Genomic DNA, 16,901 nt, shown 5'->3' with positions numbered 1-16,901 from the left:
TGTCGGGGGCTTTCCTGGGACCCCTCCTTTCCCCTTCTCCTTGCACATTGAAACAGTCAGTGAGATATGAGCAAGATTAGGTAAACCTTCCATGAGAGCTGTTTCAAAGAGGTCAATTCAGATGGGAAGTATGCCTCCCTGCCCCCAACACTTCCCTTTCCTCCTCCCTGATGACTGGAATTTAGATGTGATGACTGGAATTGCAGCAGCCATCTTGTGATCACGAGGTGACTTTGAGGCTGGAAGCCACGTGCTAAGAATGGTGAACAAGAAAGATAGAAGGTTACCGACGAAATCAAGAGCCACCCCAGTCTTGGACTCCCTACCTGCGGGTTTCCTGTTATGTTGAAGAAACTGCCTCCCCCCCCTGCCCCGCCAGGCTTGGTTCAACCGCTTTTGTTTGTGGTCCTTGCAACTAATGGCCAAAGCAGTGGCTAACTAATGTGCTCGCAAAGAGCCTGACGTAGAGGAGGGACTTGGTGAAAGACCGGATCCATGCATGGTATGGTCTTGTAATGAGCCCTCAAGACCTTGAGGGATGCAAGGCTATTTGTCTTGTAACGTGATGGCCCAGATTTCGCACTGACTCCTCGTTCACGATCTTTCCCGTCGGGACTTTCCGGCACGTTGGGTGCCACTTTCCAGCCTGTGCTGTTGGCACATTCCTCCGTCCGCTTCTAGTTTGTTCCTTCTGATCTGCTATGAGTTTAGAAACCCTACCTCTGATTGTGTTGGAGCTGCATGTTGAGTAAGAGCACAGGGGCTCCGAGTGAGGTGGACCGAGAGGCTTGCCTTTGAATATGGGTGAGGAAAATGCTCCTGTGGGTGAACTGTGTTTCGTTTGGGCTGCTCAGAAGCCTTTGTAGTCATTTCCCCCTTTGGCCACATTTCAGACCCGCCAGTTTGCTGCAGAGGTGGCTCTAGAAGGGTGTGAATTCTGAGAGCTGCAGCCCAAGCTTCTGAGAGCCCGTGGGGGGGGGGGGGGGTGTCAACGTCGTGAACAAATAAATACTCAGTGAGGCTTTGAGCTCCCGTCAGCCGGGCCGACTTTGGAACTAGATTGAAGTTCTAATGAGATAGGTGACTTAAGTCACTGGTGGTTTTCAGGCCTTTCTTCTTTGTGTGCTTTGAAGGGTCCTGCTGAATTATTCGCTAAAAACAGTTCCAGAGCAGAGACGGATCTAGAAAGAGGCCATGACACGGACAGGAGGCGTTGACACAGGAGAGTTAAGAGTGAATGAAGCAGAGACACGAAGACTAACGTGGACATTTCCTAATTGGTCCCAAGTGTGCTTCCACTGACCCCTCCCATTTAGCCCCGAGGGCTCCAGTAAGGAGACCGTGCAGGCAGGGCCCTCCTACACCGGCGGGGCCGAAGGAGTCCCAGGCCCACGCTAAGGAGGCCCGGGTGCTTGCGGGAGGAAACCGAAGATACGGTGTTGTCGGGAGATGCCTGGGCACTTCTTACGGGGTGGAGACAGGTAGTGCCGGGCGGGTCACGAGGCGTGTGCTTGGCATAGCGCGAGCGCCCCTGTCCTTTGCCCGTTTCAGTAATGCTGGGGTTCTAGACGCCGATTCCAATAGGGGTCCGTGTGCGGCGTCAGAAGGGGGAACCAGGGCCCCAAGAATGATACGGACCAGAGACACAGGGAGACTCCTGCTCAGCATGTGGGATGTGTGCGTGTGCATGCACACGTGTGTGCACGTGGATGGGTGTGTGTGCATGTGCGTACATGTGAGTGTGTGTTTGTGTGTGTGTGTGCTTGAACACAGTCGGTGGCATGGACCCAGGCCAGGAAAGGGATCAGACGCAGTTCCTAAGTAGGATGATCAGATCTCTCAGGGTGGGGATCTTGGGGCCTAAAACTTCAGGCTTTGGCCCACTCACCACTCACTGCAGGCCAGCAGCGGGAGGTACCAGAGCGTGGCCTCACCTGCTGTGGCTCCTGCCTGCACATGTGTCCCTTTGGTCGGGGGCCCTGTGGAGAAGGAGTGGAGCAGGTATTAATTAGATTTTACTTCATCTGATTATAGGCCAATGTCTTCTTGGTAATCGTTTCATTCAAAAATTAAGACAAATTAAAAAAAAAATTTAATGTTTATTTATTTTTGAGAGAGAGAGAGAGAGACCATAAGTGGGGGAAGGGTAGAGAGAGATGGAGACACAGAATCGGAAGCAGGCTCCAGGCTCTGAGCTGTCAGCACAGAGCCCGACGCGGCGCTCAAACCCACGAACCGCGAGATCATGACCTGAGCCGAAGTTGGATGCTTAACCAACTGAGCCACCCAGGAGCCCCTTAAAATTAAAACAAATTTTTAGTGTTTATTTATTTTTGAGAGAGAGGGAGACAGAGCACAAGTGGAAGAGGGGCAGAGAGAGAGAGGGAGACACAGGATCCGAAGCGGGCTCCAGGCTCCGAGCTGTCAGCACAGAGCCCAACGCGGGGCTCAAACCCACGAACCATGAGATCATGACCTGAGCCGAAGTCAGATGCTCAACTGACTGAGCCACCCAGGAGCCCCTTAAAATTAAAACAGATTTTTAATGTTTGTTTATTTCTGAGAGAGAGAGAGAGAGACAGAGCACGAGTGGAAGAAGGGCAGAGAGAGAGAGGGAGACACAGAATCCAAAGCAGGCTCCAGGCTCCGAGCTGTCACCACAGAGCCTGACACGGGGCTCGAACTCACAAACTGAACTGCGAGATCATGACCTGGGCCGACGGACACTCAACCGACTGAGCCGCCCAGGCGCCCCATCATTCAAAAATGTTTAAATTACAGAGGTTTTCATGTGTGACGCAGACCTTTTAAGCAGTTCAGAAGCTAGTGCAGTAAACAGTGAAAATCTCCTGTTTCTCCTCTACTCCCCCTCCCGGTGCACAGTGAACCCTTATGTGGAGTCAGACCTACGCTTCCAGACCTTTCCCTGGGCAAACACACACACACACGCACACACACACACACACACACACACACACAGTGAGATGATCCCGTATGTATGCTAACCTACAGCTGAAGAAACCTCAGTCTATCGTGGTTATCTTTCCGCGTTGATACATGTATATTTAATTCATTCCTTTCTTATCCGCTCTGTCCTGGTCCACTGTGTGGATCGTTGGTAATTTGTCAAGTCTCCCCTTATCAGAAGGCATCAGATGGTCTCCGCTGTTCTGCCGTTAGAGACAAATTAACGAGGGCGTGAGCAGTGAGGTGAGCGACCGGCACTTCCGTAGGACACGGTCCTGGAGGAGGGTCACCGGATCGGAGGGTGTCCCGGCCACGGCCGATCGACAGGCACCGTCGCAGTTCCCTCCCCACAGCGTCTGTGCCCTTGTTCCAACGAGCAAGCGTAACGAGTAGCAAGCCCGAGCGCGAGCCCCACGCTGAATGCCCGTCCCTCTCCTTCCCCACGCCCCTTGTTGGCCGCCAGTTTGACCTTTGCCGTCACCACCACCAGCAGCAGCCAGCCCCGCGTGTCGACACGTCTGAGGAGTGCAGGCTCCGTGTCCCAAGGGAGTCTGCCCCACGTGGCCTGCCCCTCGTGTTCCTCCGGACGCCGTCCTTGACGTGCCCGCAGACCCCGCTGCCCCCCACCCCTGCTTCCACCGCGGCACCCACCGCACCCGAAGCCGTTCGTTGGGGTCTTTACCTGTTTTTCCCAGGAAGTCGGGGACGGAGTGCCGGCCCCCCGAGTGTGGCGCCCGCTGTCGAACGGTCCGATGATGACTTCCGGGTACTTCTCGGTTCACGTTGGTGTTTTCCGGGCGCCCCCAGCCCACCCTGAGGCTGGTGGGTGTTCGGGCCAGGCCGGTTGATCTGCTCAGTCGTTCTCAGGAACGTGAGCCAGAACGGGCAGCCCAGCGGCACGCGGGGGCGAAGAGGTGGCCATGGGGGCTGGGCGGGGGTCAGCTAGTGTTGTGGGCGCAGACAAAAGTCGAAACGGTGTGGGTTCTTTGGGGTGCGAGGAGAAGAGTTCACAGGGAGCGACCTGACAGGAAAGGTCAGACGTCGGGGGGCTCCTGGCATAGTCAGGGGGACTTCCCGGAGGAAGGGGACTCGGGCGTCAGGCAGGTGCAGGTTTGAGTCCCAGCTCTGCCACTTATAAGCTGCGTGCCCCTGAGCCTGATATTTAATAAGCAGTGCCCCCCCACCCCCCGCCCCCGGTATGGCGCGCTGGGCGCTGAGAAGAGAGTGGGAGTGTGTCTTTTCTCTGCTCAGCACCCTTCAAACAATTAGCCGTGTAAATAGAATTGCTTATCTACTCTCTCCTCTAGAAGGGCCTAAAAGACTGGCAGAGATGCGTCGGTACTCCTGAAACTCCTTCTCCAGACCCAGCACGCCCGGCGCCCGTCTCCCGGTCCTCCGACCCCGTCTCCCGGTGGTCCCCGGAGGGCGGCCCTGGGGTCCAGTGTTGTGCGGGTGCAGCTGACGAGCCCAGGCACAGAGGGCCCTGTCAGCCACTCCTACTCACCCCTCGTCGTTAGTGAGCATTGACAGTCTTGCTTTTAATATTCTGGTCGTGCTGGTTGCCTTACAGTGAGCTCGTAGAGGTCAGAAACTCTTACGTACTCACTCTGACAACGTTTTTGCTCCTAGATAAATCCTTTGCTGCCACGTTCCATCTTTATTGGGTGAGATCCTCCTGGTCGTCGTCTCAGCTTGGTGGTTGGTGTATCTTGGGTCCTCATTCCTCTGTCCGGAGACGCCTCCTCGAAGGTGGTTGCTGCAGCCGGGACGATGGTTCCTCACCGTCTTTGCCCCCTTCCTCGGGACGGGAGGCCCCCCCAGGGCCCCCCCAGCGTGCCCCCCCCCCCACGCCTACGGTGTGCTCTTCCCGATGCCTAAGCAGAGTGAGATGCTCTCAGGAGGTGGCCGTTCCTCTTTACGTGTCCGGCCTGAGACTGTGGCCCTTCTTGGCTTCCGCGGTATCTGCTCTCGAGCGGAGTTGCAAGAGCTTTCTCCACGTGAAGTCTTCCATTCGCAGAAGCTGCCGTCCGGGAGGCCGTGGGCCGCCTGGAATGTTCACTGAGACTCAGTCATTGCCCCAAGGGTGGCCCGAGCACACACACCGCCACGGCTTGTCGTCTCCAAAGCGGGAGCGGGGGAGTCGGGCAGCGTCAGAGCACAGCCCTCCCCGGCTCAGGGGGCGGAGGTGGAGAGATCTCTCAGTCTCCCTGACTGCGGAGAGGAGCTCAGCCTCAAGCCCCAGGGACAGAAACGAGCACACTCACAAAGGTCTGAGCAGCCGCGGTCCAACAGAGAGCGTTCCGGAATCGGCAGGAAACGCGTTTGCTCGAGGAGCACCCGTCCTCCGGGCAGGCGGTCGTGGTTCCCACACGCTGCTCGCTGAGCATTCGCTTTTGGCCCCTTCCCAGCCGTGCGTAAATAAAGACGGTTTATCGCGTGAGACGCGGGACTTTCCCTTCATACATCGCAAGAAGGGAGTAACGGGAATACGACGAGAGGCCGATTGTCTGGGAGAGGCATGGAGTCACCTAACAGCACGGCCGCGAGCCGTAAAGGGAGGAGTTGGCCTCAGAACTGCCTGAGGGCACTCTCTGGGGTGATGGAAATGTCCTGTGCTGTATGCTGTCCGGTGTGGTGGTCGTCGAGCACCTGAGAGGCGGCCAGCGCGACACAGGCCCTGCGTTTTTGACTGCGTGGACCGTTGGTGAATCTTACGTGGCCGCACGTGGCCAGACGGCGTGGCTCCGAGCCACGGAGCCGCAGTGTCGCTCCCTCAGCTGTTACTCAGGCGAGGTTCTCCGGGCAGCCTCCACCTGCCCCATGGGAGCTGACCGCGTGCGCCTGGTGTGGGTCACAGGCCACGGCCCCGCTGTGCAGAGAGGTTAAAGCGTCTGGGGGCCGAAGGACGAGGAAAGAGACGGGCTGGTGAGTGTGGAAGGTACCAGAACACCGGTGCGCACAGCAGGACCCTGAGGGTGTCTGAGGGGCGCTGGGAGGGCTGCACAGAAGCGTGACGTGTAACCTCGTGTTTGGGAAGTGCTCCTGGAGTCCTGGGCCTGGTGCTCGCGGTCCGAAGGGACCCGGAAGCTGCGGCTGTAGCCCGCCCCCCTTTGACCCGCTTTGTGACTTTTCATCAACGTCCGCAAACCGTACAAACGCTTTTGTCTGTTTTGGTGTCATCCACAAGCCCATTAACCCAACACCGACAGGAGGCGCGCTTTTCCCGCCGATGAGCCCCGCGCGCCCGGTGTCTCCTGGTCAGCAAGAAGGCCCGGGGGGCAAAGTGGCGTCACTGGGAACGCAGATGGGGTCTCCAAAGCGGGGTGCGAGTAGGTGGGCTTCAACAGAGAACAGATGCAGGGCGGCACACGGCGTCGGTTCCCTCCACACGGCGCGTCCAGGGCAGGCGCATCCGCGGAGGTTTCAGGGGTTGGGAGTGGGGGCCGGGGGGAGAGCAAGAGGCAGAAAGGAGGGTCCGAATGGGGTAGAAGGAACCGCGCAGGCAGGTCTTCTGCACTGATTCTTCCTCTGACTGTCCTCACCTCTAGAACAGGGAGCCTACACGTGCCTACTTCGGAGGGTCGCAGGGAGGAATAAATGAGAAAATGCAGAGTGTTCTATCACAGTGCCTGGCATACAGTAAGGGCTCGATGCAGGGTGGTTTTATTATTATTCTTGCAGGTGCTGAGGGAAATGCAGCGTAAAACAGTGTTGGCGGATCGCTCCGCACCTGCCGAATAGACACCTGGGACCCCTGCTGCCCGGCACACGCGCAGATCGTAACCCGGTGTGCTTTGCGGGAAGAGCAGCGTGGCAGTGCAGAAGGGCCAGAGCCAGCAAACACGGTGACGAGCTCCGAGCCAGGACTCCCGAGGACGCCCAGGGTCCCCAGTGAGATGGGGCCTCACCCGCCAGGTGCTTCCGCAGTGTAGAGTCGGAAGCAGGCTTACCAACTGTCAGATGAGACGTGTTCCGCCCTCCCTCCTGACAGACTTGCGCAGCACTTAGAAGGCCAGGCTCGGGTGTGAAGTTCTCAGACTCTGGCCCCCAGGCCCATCCTGTCCCCGGCTCCTGGGTCACCTGGCATCGGGAGCGACCTCATGTGGCTGCGTGTGGGCAGCCCGGCTCCCACGTGCAGACTCAGTCCGCTGACCCAGGGCGCCTCGGCCACCCCTCACGTCCACGTCTGTGCCTACTGCTGGTGAGAATGGACCTCAGGAGGAGAGATCCAGAACGCACATCTGGAGATGAGCTGGGGGCCGCTGGGGCAGGGGCTCCTGGGAGGGTCCCAGGTCCCTGGAAGAAGGGCTGTGGACTTGAAGTGGGCAGGCTCCTTTGGGGACTCGTCATCACGTGGGGAGGGACGCGGCCAGAAGGGGCCGGGGGAACGGTCTTGCCTGATCTGAGTGTGGCTTTGCTTTGATCATTTCCTTAGAACGTCTCCGAGGAAGGTAAAGGGGGAGAGTTCGGCAGGATTGAAGAACCCAGGGCACTGCCGTATATCTGACATTGGGGAAAACACACAAACAAAAACAACCCAGTGCCCGAAAGGAGGACGTGTTAAGACAGACATGGGGAAGCTATTCAGGGAGATCGTCCACTACTGGTGCCACTGGGGAGTACCGACACGGCAACATGGGGTGATGTACGTGCAGGTGTAAGACAGCTGTGGGAACATCTGTACCCCAGGGGAGGCCTGGGAGCCGGTCTGCAGACGTGACGACAGCTACCCACAGGAGGGTCTGGGAGATTTCTTCCCCGGGCTGTCTGCTGTGGCTGGGGAGAGGCAAAGACTTCGGGGTCTGGAGGTGGGGCCCCGTGGGCAGGAGCCAGCTGGTTGCGGGGGTCGAGGGGCTGGTTGTGGCATCTTGCGGCTGGTTGCTGGGTCCTGCGCCTGGTTGCGGGGTCCTGTGCCTGGTTGCGGGGTGGGGCGGCTGGTTGCAGGGTCCGGCGGCTGGTTGTGGGGTCCTGCGGCTGGGTGTGGGGGTCCGGCAGGCTGGTTGTGGGGTCCGGCGGCTGGTTGCGGGGTCCGGCGGCTGGTTGCGGGGTCCGGCGGCTGGTTGTGGGGTCCTGCGGCTGGGTGCGGGGGTCCGGCAGGCTGGTTGTGGGGTCTGGCGGCTGGGTGCGGGGTTCGGCAGCTGGTTGTTGGGTCCTATGGCTGGATGCAGGGTCCGGCAGGCTGGGTACGGGGGTCCGGCGGCGGGGTGTGGGGTCCGGCGGCTGGGATGCGGGGTTCGGCGGCTGGTTGTTGGGTCCTATGGCTGGATGCGGGGTCCGGCAGGCTGGGTACGGGGGTCCGGCGGCGGGGTGTGGGGTCCGGCGGCTGGATGTGGGTTTCGGCGGCTGGTTGCGGGGTCCGGCGGCTGGTTGTTGGGTCCTATGGCTGGATGCGGGGTCCGGCAGGCTGGAGCGGCTGGTCGCGTCGCTGGTTTTGCGCACTCTGCTCACGGCTTCCGGGATGCACAGACAAGCGTCTGTGGGCAGCCACTCGGGAGCCGAGGAAGCACTTCAGGCCTTCGGCCCGCTCGGCGCAGGGGGAGGCGTCGTGAGTCCCCCGGGGACCCCGTTCGGCCCCGCACCTCCCCCGGATGCCGGCCCGCGCCACCAGCCGTGCCTTGGAGCCTGCCGTGGAGCCTCACGCTGCTCTCTGCCGCACTGACTGAGCGCTTACCGTGCGTGCGCCGGTCCGAATGTGCCCGTGTCAGAGCCCCGCAGCCGTGGTGAGAGCGAGCCTGGGCACCGCAGGCCGGCGGGGAGCAGCGGCCCCACGTCGCACACCTGGGAGGGAGAAGCAGGACTTGGAGCTGCAGGTTCCAGCTGTGCGGATTCACCCGGAAACCAAGAGGCAGATGCCCCAGCGCCCCTTCGTCTGGAGGCTGGAGGCGGTCGGGGCTCACCCCCCGCGCCGCGTCCCCGCGGACCTCAGACGGGTCAGGCGGTTAAATGCGAAACCCACCGGGCGCCTGGGCGGCTCAGTCGGTCGAGCGTCTGACTTCAGCTCGGGTCACGATCTCAGTTTGTGGGATCGAGCCCCGCGTGTGGCTCTGTGCTGACAGCTTTGCACCCTCTCTCTCCCTGTCTCTCTGCCCCCCTCAAAATAAACGTTAAATGCGAAACCTACCAAGCAAACCGTGGAGCAAGCAGAAGAAAAAGCAAAGGCCTGCCCGCTCTTGGACAAGGCCTCTTCCTGGAACCCCGTCTTCTGCACACCTTCCCCTGTCGGTGTCCCGGGACACCAAGGCTGCTGGCCTGCCTCCTACATCTCCGGCCAGCCTCCCAGGCCAGCTCCCTGTGCCCAGCCTCTGCATGATGGAGCCCTGCAGCCTCAGTTTCTCACTTCTTCTCTTTCGTACTTTCTTCCTATGTGGTCCTCGGGGCTCTGGCCTTTGTCATTATTACTGCTGCCAACGCCTACCCCCAATGCCTGTGACTCCAGCCCTGACCGCCAGCCTGCAGACGCTTAAATATTCTCCATGGAGAGACAGGGGGAGTGACAGAGGAGAGGAGGATAAGGTGTGTGTGTGAGTCCGTGTGCCTGTGCAGCTCCTGTGTTTGAAAATAACTCAAGTTGGGGCGCCTGGGTGGCTCAGTTGGTTGAACTTCTGACTTCGGCTCAGGTCATGATCTCATGGTTCATGGGTTCGAGCCCTGTGTCAGGCTCTGTGCTGACAGCTCAGAGCCCGGAGCCTGCTTCAGATTCTGGGTCTCCTTCTCTCTCTGCCCCTCCCCTGCTCTCTCTCTCTGTCTCTCTCTCTCAAAAATAAACAAACATTAAAAAAATTTAAAAATTAAAAAAGAAAAAGAAAATTCTCAGAGGAGAAAATGTGATTAGTAATCAAACACAGGAAGACGTTCAGTCTCAGCCAGAATCAAAGCAGCAGGAGACAAGACAAGGAGACACAGAGTCACCTACAAGATGGGCAGAGACCCCGGATGGCGAGGGAGGCCCTGGGGGAGGCCAAGAGCAGCAGGCGGCTTCCCAGCTTGGAAGCCGTGTGCAGCCTTTGGCCCAGAAATACACCTGTGACACACTCAACAGAAATCCTACCGTCCACCCAAAAGCAGGTTTTCTAGAAATCACCCAATTTAGAAGCAGGTTAAATTAATCCCTGATAAATCTGTTAGAATTTGGAATTTCCCTGATGACGATAACAGCCACTCAGGCACTTGCTGTGTGGCTCGTCCTGCAGATTGGGGCCCGTCCCTGGGAAATCCTGGTGCGGTCGGGCTGCGGTGGTGCCCAGGAATCTGTATTTCAGAAAGACGCTTTAGGCGATTCCTATCTTGAGGCCACTTTGGAAAATACTGAGGAAATAAAATGATGTCATTAAAACTGACGTTTACTCAGGGGCGCCTGAGCGGCTCAGTCGGTTAAGCGTCTGACTTTGGCTCAGGTCATGATCTCGTGGTTCGTGAGTTCGAGCCCCTCTGTGCTGACAGCTCAGAGCCCGGAGCCTGCTTCGGATTCTGTGTCTCCCTCTATCTCTCCCCCTCCCCTGCTTATGCTCTGTCTCTCTCTGTTTCTCTCTCAAAGGTAAATAAACATTAAAGAAAAATTGAAATAAACCGAAGAGGATGTAATTAGACTGAGAAATACTTGTGACGTAAGCCCAAAGAATGACAAGTGTGCGAAGTATTTGTCTGTCGGACGAGTACGCATCGAACACCTACTATGTGCTAGGAGGGGAGGAGACAGAACGAAACCAACACCGTCCATCTTCATGGAGCTTTGAGTCTGACGGGGAGATGAACAGTGAAAGTAAGGAAAAAAGAAACTGAGAGGTTCTGCTGTCATCTAACTGTGGTGCGATCTAGCCGTCACACGCGTGTCTCCCTGGCTTGGCCGGGAGCTCCCGGAGAGCTGCTCAGCTCCTCTCTGTGTCTCCATCGCCTGGCCAGTGCTTACTGCTCTGAGGTTTGGAGGAAAGAGTGTGTCCCATGGAGCGGGCAGAAGGGTAAGAACAACTGGGCAGGAGCAGAATCTCCAGAGCAATTGCCGAATTCTGCAGCGGGGGGCAGAGGAGAGTTCTCTTACGGGGCCCTCCAGGCACCTGCAGACCAAGGTGGGCAGGCCCAGTGGGTGGACAGCAGCCCTAGTCTGGAGAGACCACGCGGGGCCCCAGAAGCCGGTGTCCTGCGTGAGAGGTACAGCACCTGCCCACATCCAGGACCGGTACAGATCTAGGACCAGCCCAGACCCCCGCAGGGGTAGAGGGCCGCGAGCGGTGGCCTCCCGTTCAGGAAGTGCCTCAAATTTAGATTTGGGGTTGTCTCTCAACGAGGTTATAAATACGGACACAGAGAAACACCAGTGGGGTTGGAGAAAAAAAAGCTTAATATTTTTGTGCCTGTGTGTCATGACCAGACTATATTGCTTCCCACGTATTGTGACACTTTTGTAAATAAATCCTGTCGTTGTCTGGGAATTACCGTGATCCAATCGCACTGTCGTTGGTTGATGCAAAACGTTTAATGTAGATGTTCTTTTCTTCTCCAAACATTGGAAGGGCGCCTGCGTGGCTCAGTCGGTTAAGCGTCCGACTTCAGCTCAGGTCACGATCTCGCAGTTTGTGGGTTCAAGCCCCGCGTCGGGCTCTGTGCTGACAGCTCGGAGCCTGGAGCCTGTTTCAGTTTCTGTGTCTCCCTCTCTCTCTGCCCCTCCCCCGTTCATGCTCTATCTCTCTCTGTCTCAAAAATAAATAAACGTTAAAAAAATTTTTTTTTAATTAAAAAAAAAAACATATTGGAGTTCTCAAACACGAGTCCGGTTTAAGTCTCTCTTGATTCTGATTGCGTGTTCCAGGGCAAGAAGGCTGCCCGGGGCCCTCAAAACTCTGAAGAAGAGGGGGTCATGCTTATTTCCTTCGGGTCAGCTTTGTGTAGGTCGTCTCTGGTGTTAATTTGGCCCTTGTCGACTTCCCAAATTATTAAGGGTGCTATTAAGAAGAGAAGTTGCTGAGTGGGGAGAACCTTGGGGTCACGCCCCCAGTGTCCCCCCAGGGAGCGTGCTTGAGGGGTCAGATTACAGGATGTCGCAGAGCTGGGATGTAGGGGGAGTGCCAGCCCTTGAGTGATCTTAGCCTCCCAACCGTTTCCTCACCCCGGCCCTTCCCACTGGAGATTCCGGAAGGGAGGTTTATGGGCCTGGGGTGGGTGGTCGAGGTCCTGAGACCTGCTGGTCCTGCCGGGGGAGGGCGGTGGGGACTGGCTGGACGCTCTCAGTGCCCCCCCCCCCCCCCCCCTGTGCAACAGGGAAGATGCCCTGGTCGTCTGTAGCGGCCTGGGCAGCCGGGCGTTCCGCTTTGCAAAGTGGCCCCGTCCCCACACCGGCCCGTCTCCCTGTTGACGTGTTTCCAAGTGCTCTTTCCGTTTGTTGGGTCCCCGGGGCCTTCACGTTACGTCCAGTTTCCTTCCAGACTCTCGTTCCCACCAGGAACGTACTTGTGTAATCCTGAAGCACGAGTCGAACAGAGTGGCAGACGCCCGTATTCTCAGAGCAGAGCCCCAAGTGGAGACCGTTGTTCACCGTAGTGCTTCCAGAAACTAGGAAGAACTTCGGGAGGGTCTCGTGGGGGCACGCTGTGCCCGGCCAGGGGCGGTCCTGTGAATAGGAACTTCAGTGCAAGTGCGTCTCCGGCTGCTGGGACGGCCGAATCCCCGCTGGCGGTGAGACACCCACCTTTCCCGGACATGCCGAGTCCCCGCAGCCCGGTGGCCCCGTGCCTTAGCAAACAGCCACCAGGCCTACAGCACTCTATACAGTGCTATAGACACTCTCGTCAAACCAAAATACCGACACTCGGTGGAAGCCAGTGCACGGGTTGGCCCTGCAAACTTAGTTCTAGTCGCCTGTGTGTTAACTTCGTTCGGGATCTGCCCATTGGCCTGGCCCTGCCCTAGCCCTCCCACAGCCGCGGTCCCCCTCGAAGGGAGCTCGGTCTCTAGGACCAAGGAACACAACGCCTGAGCCCTACGCGCCCTCTCCCGCCTTTTAGGCCACGTTCTGGGTGCCCGTGATGCAGGAAGTCTCTGTCCTAGTGCCCAAGGCCTGTCGTGAGGACTTGCCCAGGCTCTTCTCCTGAGTCCGTCCTCCTGAGGGCAGAGCCTGAGTGGTGAAGAAGGGGCAGCGTCGGAATGGGGGGGGTGGGGCAGCGGAGCTCGGACGCGTGGGGGCCGAGATGCTTACCGCTTGTGTGAGGCGTCTCTCCGGGCAGGATGGAGCCGGACAGGAAGGGAAGGGAGGTGGGTCCGTGCGGGCGGCTGGCCCTCCCGCGCCCTCAGGGAGAATTCCAAGCTGCGGAGGACCCTGCACTTGGACCTGGCCTTCTAGGTCGAAAACGAAGATCGCGCATGTCACAGTGGAAGCATGGAAGCACGGGATACGCCGTCTTTAATAGTTTGTTAGCTCGGTTGGTACCTTGTGAACGTTTGGACACGTGGTAGGTGGATCCCCACTTGCACGCTTGCTCTGGGCTGCGAAGTTCGGGCTCGGTCCCCGAGGCCTGGAGCTTCTGCCAGCAACCAAGCCCTGGGCCTCACGCGCTCTCCTGCCTTTCCAGCTCTTGCATCGTTTGAGTGTTGGCTGACGAGGCCGAAACCGACCAAGAACGATGAAAGTAGTTTCTTTCCATTGGGTTGTAGGTTCGGTCCCTTTGGCTGCAGAAGGGACAAACTGGCTTAAGCCAAGAAACTGGCTTAGCAGAAGAAAGGCTCTCGGGGTCCACTTGCTTCAGATGTGTTCGGATTGAGCTGCTCAAACCGCGGCGTCCGTCGATTGTCCATCCTGTTTCTCGGCTCTGCTTTTCGTCTGTGCTGCCTTCATTTTGGGGCAACCACGAGGGCCATGGGCGGCTCCAGCGGAAAGAGAAGACCCCTTTCCCGACAGGTCCACCGAAAGTCCTGGCTGAGCCTCTCCTTGGCCCCGTGTGGGTCACATGCTCACCCCCCGAACCCGAGTCACAGGGACCCAGTGTCCAGGCAGGTGGGCGGAGTGGAGTGCCGCAGCCTGAGCTGAGCCGTGCGGACAGTGTGGGGCGAGGGGGGCTTCCAGAAGGCGAAGGGGATCCTGAAGCCGGAAAGAGGAGCCGTCGATGATGCCGGGCAGGCGAAAACAGGAGATTCGTCCAGCGATGCCTGCCACTTGGGCCGGGGGGACACAGGGGGGCAGGGACGTGTGCCAGTTTATGAAGGACAGAGCCGGGGAGGGAAGTGACACAGTGGGGGGCGCGTGGCCGCGGGGCAGGGGGTCAGGCGGGCCCTGCCCCGCGCTTCGCTACGGCTCACGGGCGGGACTCGAGCTGGACGAAGCAGATTGTCGCTACAAGAAACTTTGCGACTCAGAGACTCTGGGAGCCCCCGTTAGGTATTTGGGCTGGGGAACCAGGCGGACATAAGCAGAGGAAGGTGGTTTGTGAGAGAACGAAGCAGAGATGTGCAGCGAACGCCGGGGACCGGCAGCCCCGGGGAGACAAAAGGAGTTGAGCGGCCCCTCTTTCCTCCTGCCACCCGGCGGTCCAGCCCCCCTGCGGACAAGACTGCACTTCCTGCGCTTGGCCAAGATTCAGGGTCCTTCCGGCAGGTTCCCCTGTGGGGGAGGGGCTGTGAGGGTGTGGGTGTGTTTTAAAGCTGGATCAAGTCCTTTGCTGCTGCACACACACCACACACACACACAACAACAAACAGAACAAACACACAAAGGCGGGACTCCACTGAAGAACACAGTCAGGTGTTTCCCAAGAATGTGTTGGTTTTTATCCTCGGTTTCCACAGACCTCAGGAGGAAGGGGCACCAGCAAGGCCTGGGCGTGTTCAAGGTCTGGGACGAGAGGTGGGGAAGGGGGGGACGCACCGGGCAGAGCACCAGGTGGGGGGTTTGGGGGCCCTCAGGCCACCGCTGTGGGAGCTGCGCCCTCTCCCGCACGATCTGCGTGCTCCCAAGCTTTCTGTCAAACCCACGGTCATATGCTGAAATCAGATTTCCAGCTCTGAAATCTGAAATTAGATGTCCTACCCTCTGCTGGTAAGTCCTCTTAGAAGCCCTTTGTGAAGCGAAGCACGACCCCTTCCTTGGCATTTGTGTAAGATTTTTTTTAAGTTTTTTTTTTTTTTTTTTAATTTATTTTGAGACAGAGGGAGGGGCAGAGAGGGGGAGCGCAAGACTCCCAAGCAGGCTCCACGCTCTCAGCGCACAGCCCCGTGCAGGCGTCGATCCCACGAACCCTGAGATCACGACCTGAGCCGAGACCGAGAGTCGGGCGCCCCACCGACCGAGCCCCCCCGGGGGGCCCCAAGATACTATTTTTTAAACCAGAAAAAAACGGAGACGTTATTTTTCCTAAAAAGGCAAAGTTAACAGGCCAGGTCCTCTGGAGGCGTCAGACGTCTGCTCCGCGCCGTTTTCCGTGTCGTTGCCGTCGGAGCCACGTTGAGGCCACGTTATGGAGCCCGTGGTTCATGTCACTTAGCCGATCTGTTCCCTGGAAGACCGGGAGCCGGCACTTACTTTTTGAAGGTAAAGTGTGTCTTAAAAGCTCCAGGGGGCTGTGCTATTTCAAGGCACAAGGGGTGAGTGGAGCTCTCACGAGGGGCCCCGCTCGGGGCTTTGGCACAAGCAGCTCCCTCTGGGGGCCTTCCCCGGGAGCTCGAGGGGAACAAAGACCCTCTGATGGAGAGGTTCTTAACCAGTGTCACCTGGGGAGCTGTGGGCCCTGCCCCCCCCACCCCTGCTCCAAAAGCAGCATGGGAGAGGTGAGGGGGTGGCCCTGAAGCTGAAAAAGCTCCTGGTGATTCTGCTGCAGCTTCCGGCTCAGAACCCCCCCCCCCCCCCCGCCCCCCGCCCCCCCGCTCCCCGACATGGGGTCTTATTTCAAAGCTTGGGGTTTTACATTCAGCAAAATCCACCGCTTTGAAAGCGGGCCACCCTGGGGGAGTCGCACTCCACAGCGGGACGCTTCCCTGCCCCGCCCCTTGGTGAGCAGGGGAGCTGGGACTTTGCAGGGGTGGGGGGGCTTCTCCTGGTGCTAACAGGTTATAGGAGGGAAGGCGGAAGGGGGTGCCGCGTGGGGTCCCTTGACCTGACACCCAGCTAACCAGCCTTTGAGTTAATTTGTCAGGCCAGGTAACGAAGCTCTCACCGAGGGAGAGTTTCTTCACTGAAAAGAGAAGAAGAGAGACTTGAAAAACAGTACTCCCGGCATCATCTGCGCCGAGCGTTATTAATTTTACACTCAGGAAACGCGTCTGGGTACTTTGGGCTACGAGGAGGGAGGGGTGGGCCGGGCTGGGCGTGGGGGTTCAGCTTGCCCTGTTCTGGCCGCAGCGGCCGGCCTGCCCCTGCCAGCGCGCCAGTGGCGAGAGGTGCCGTGTGTGTGCGCGGTTGCTCGCGGCCATCGCACCTGCAAACCGCTCGCGTCCTTGCCTCCCTGCCATCTGCCAGCCTCACCCCCTCCTGGCCCAGCGCTCCGCGGGCTCCGAGGCCGGCGCGGTCAAGTCTTACCTAGTCTCCCGGTCGCCCGCGCTCTGCACCTGCAGTTTCCTCTGAGCGGAAGATGGACGGGAGCCTCTCCTTCCCTCCCTTTCCTGCAGCCCCGGACTCCCTCCAGTCAGCGGATCAGTCACCCTCCCGTTCTGCGTCCAGTGCCTCGTCTGAAGACCGCTCTGGCCCCACTTGAAAGACAGCCTCCACCTCGGGGGATCCCTGGGGGGCCCTCGCCTGCCATCACAGCAATCCAGGGGATCGCGTCAGAATTGCCTGTTTCCGCGTCTTTGCGCCCTCAGGGTGCTGGTGGGGGGCTTACTGAGTTCTTCCGCGCACCGGGCACCGTTCTCAGCTTTCGCCGGTACCCCCACTGTACAGCTCGAGAAACTGAGGCTCAGAGCTCGGTAACCGGCTCTCGTCTCGTAAAGAGAACCCGGGGTCATCCTGCCTCCCGGTC

At 58.8% G+C, this 16,901-nt stretch overlaps 1 long non-coding RNA gene across 1 annotated transcript in view; it reads left to right on the top strand.

The window, feature by feature from the left end:
* LOC109273537 (uncharacterized) overlaps nt 1-11,627 on the top strand; it is a 31,942-nt gene extending 20,315 nt beyond the window's left edge. Inside the window, exon 3 of the long non-coding RNA XR_008416847.1 lies at nt 10,502-11,627. This is a non-coding gene — a long non-coding RNA (uncharacterized LOC109273537). The remainder of the gene's footprint in view (nt 1-10,501) is intronic.
* Nucleotides 11,628-16,901: the final 5,274 nt, after the last annotated feature.

This window comes from Panthera pardus, unplaced genomic scaffold (genome assembly GCF_024362965.1).
Source record: "Panthera pardus isolate Hobbes unplaced genomic scaffold, ASM2436296v1 HiC_scaffold_23, whole genome shotgun sequence".
Taxonomy (NCBI): Eukaryota; Metazoa; Chordata; class Mammalia; order Carnivora; family Felidae; genus Panthera; species Panthera pardus.
The sequence above is the reverse complement of the archived record's forward strand: the minus strand, read 5'-3'. Positions and strand labels throughout refer to the sequence as shown.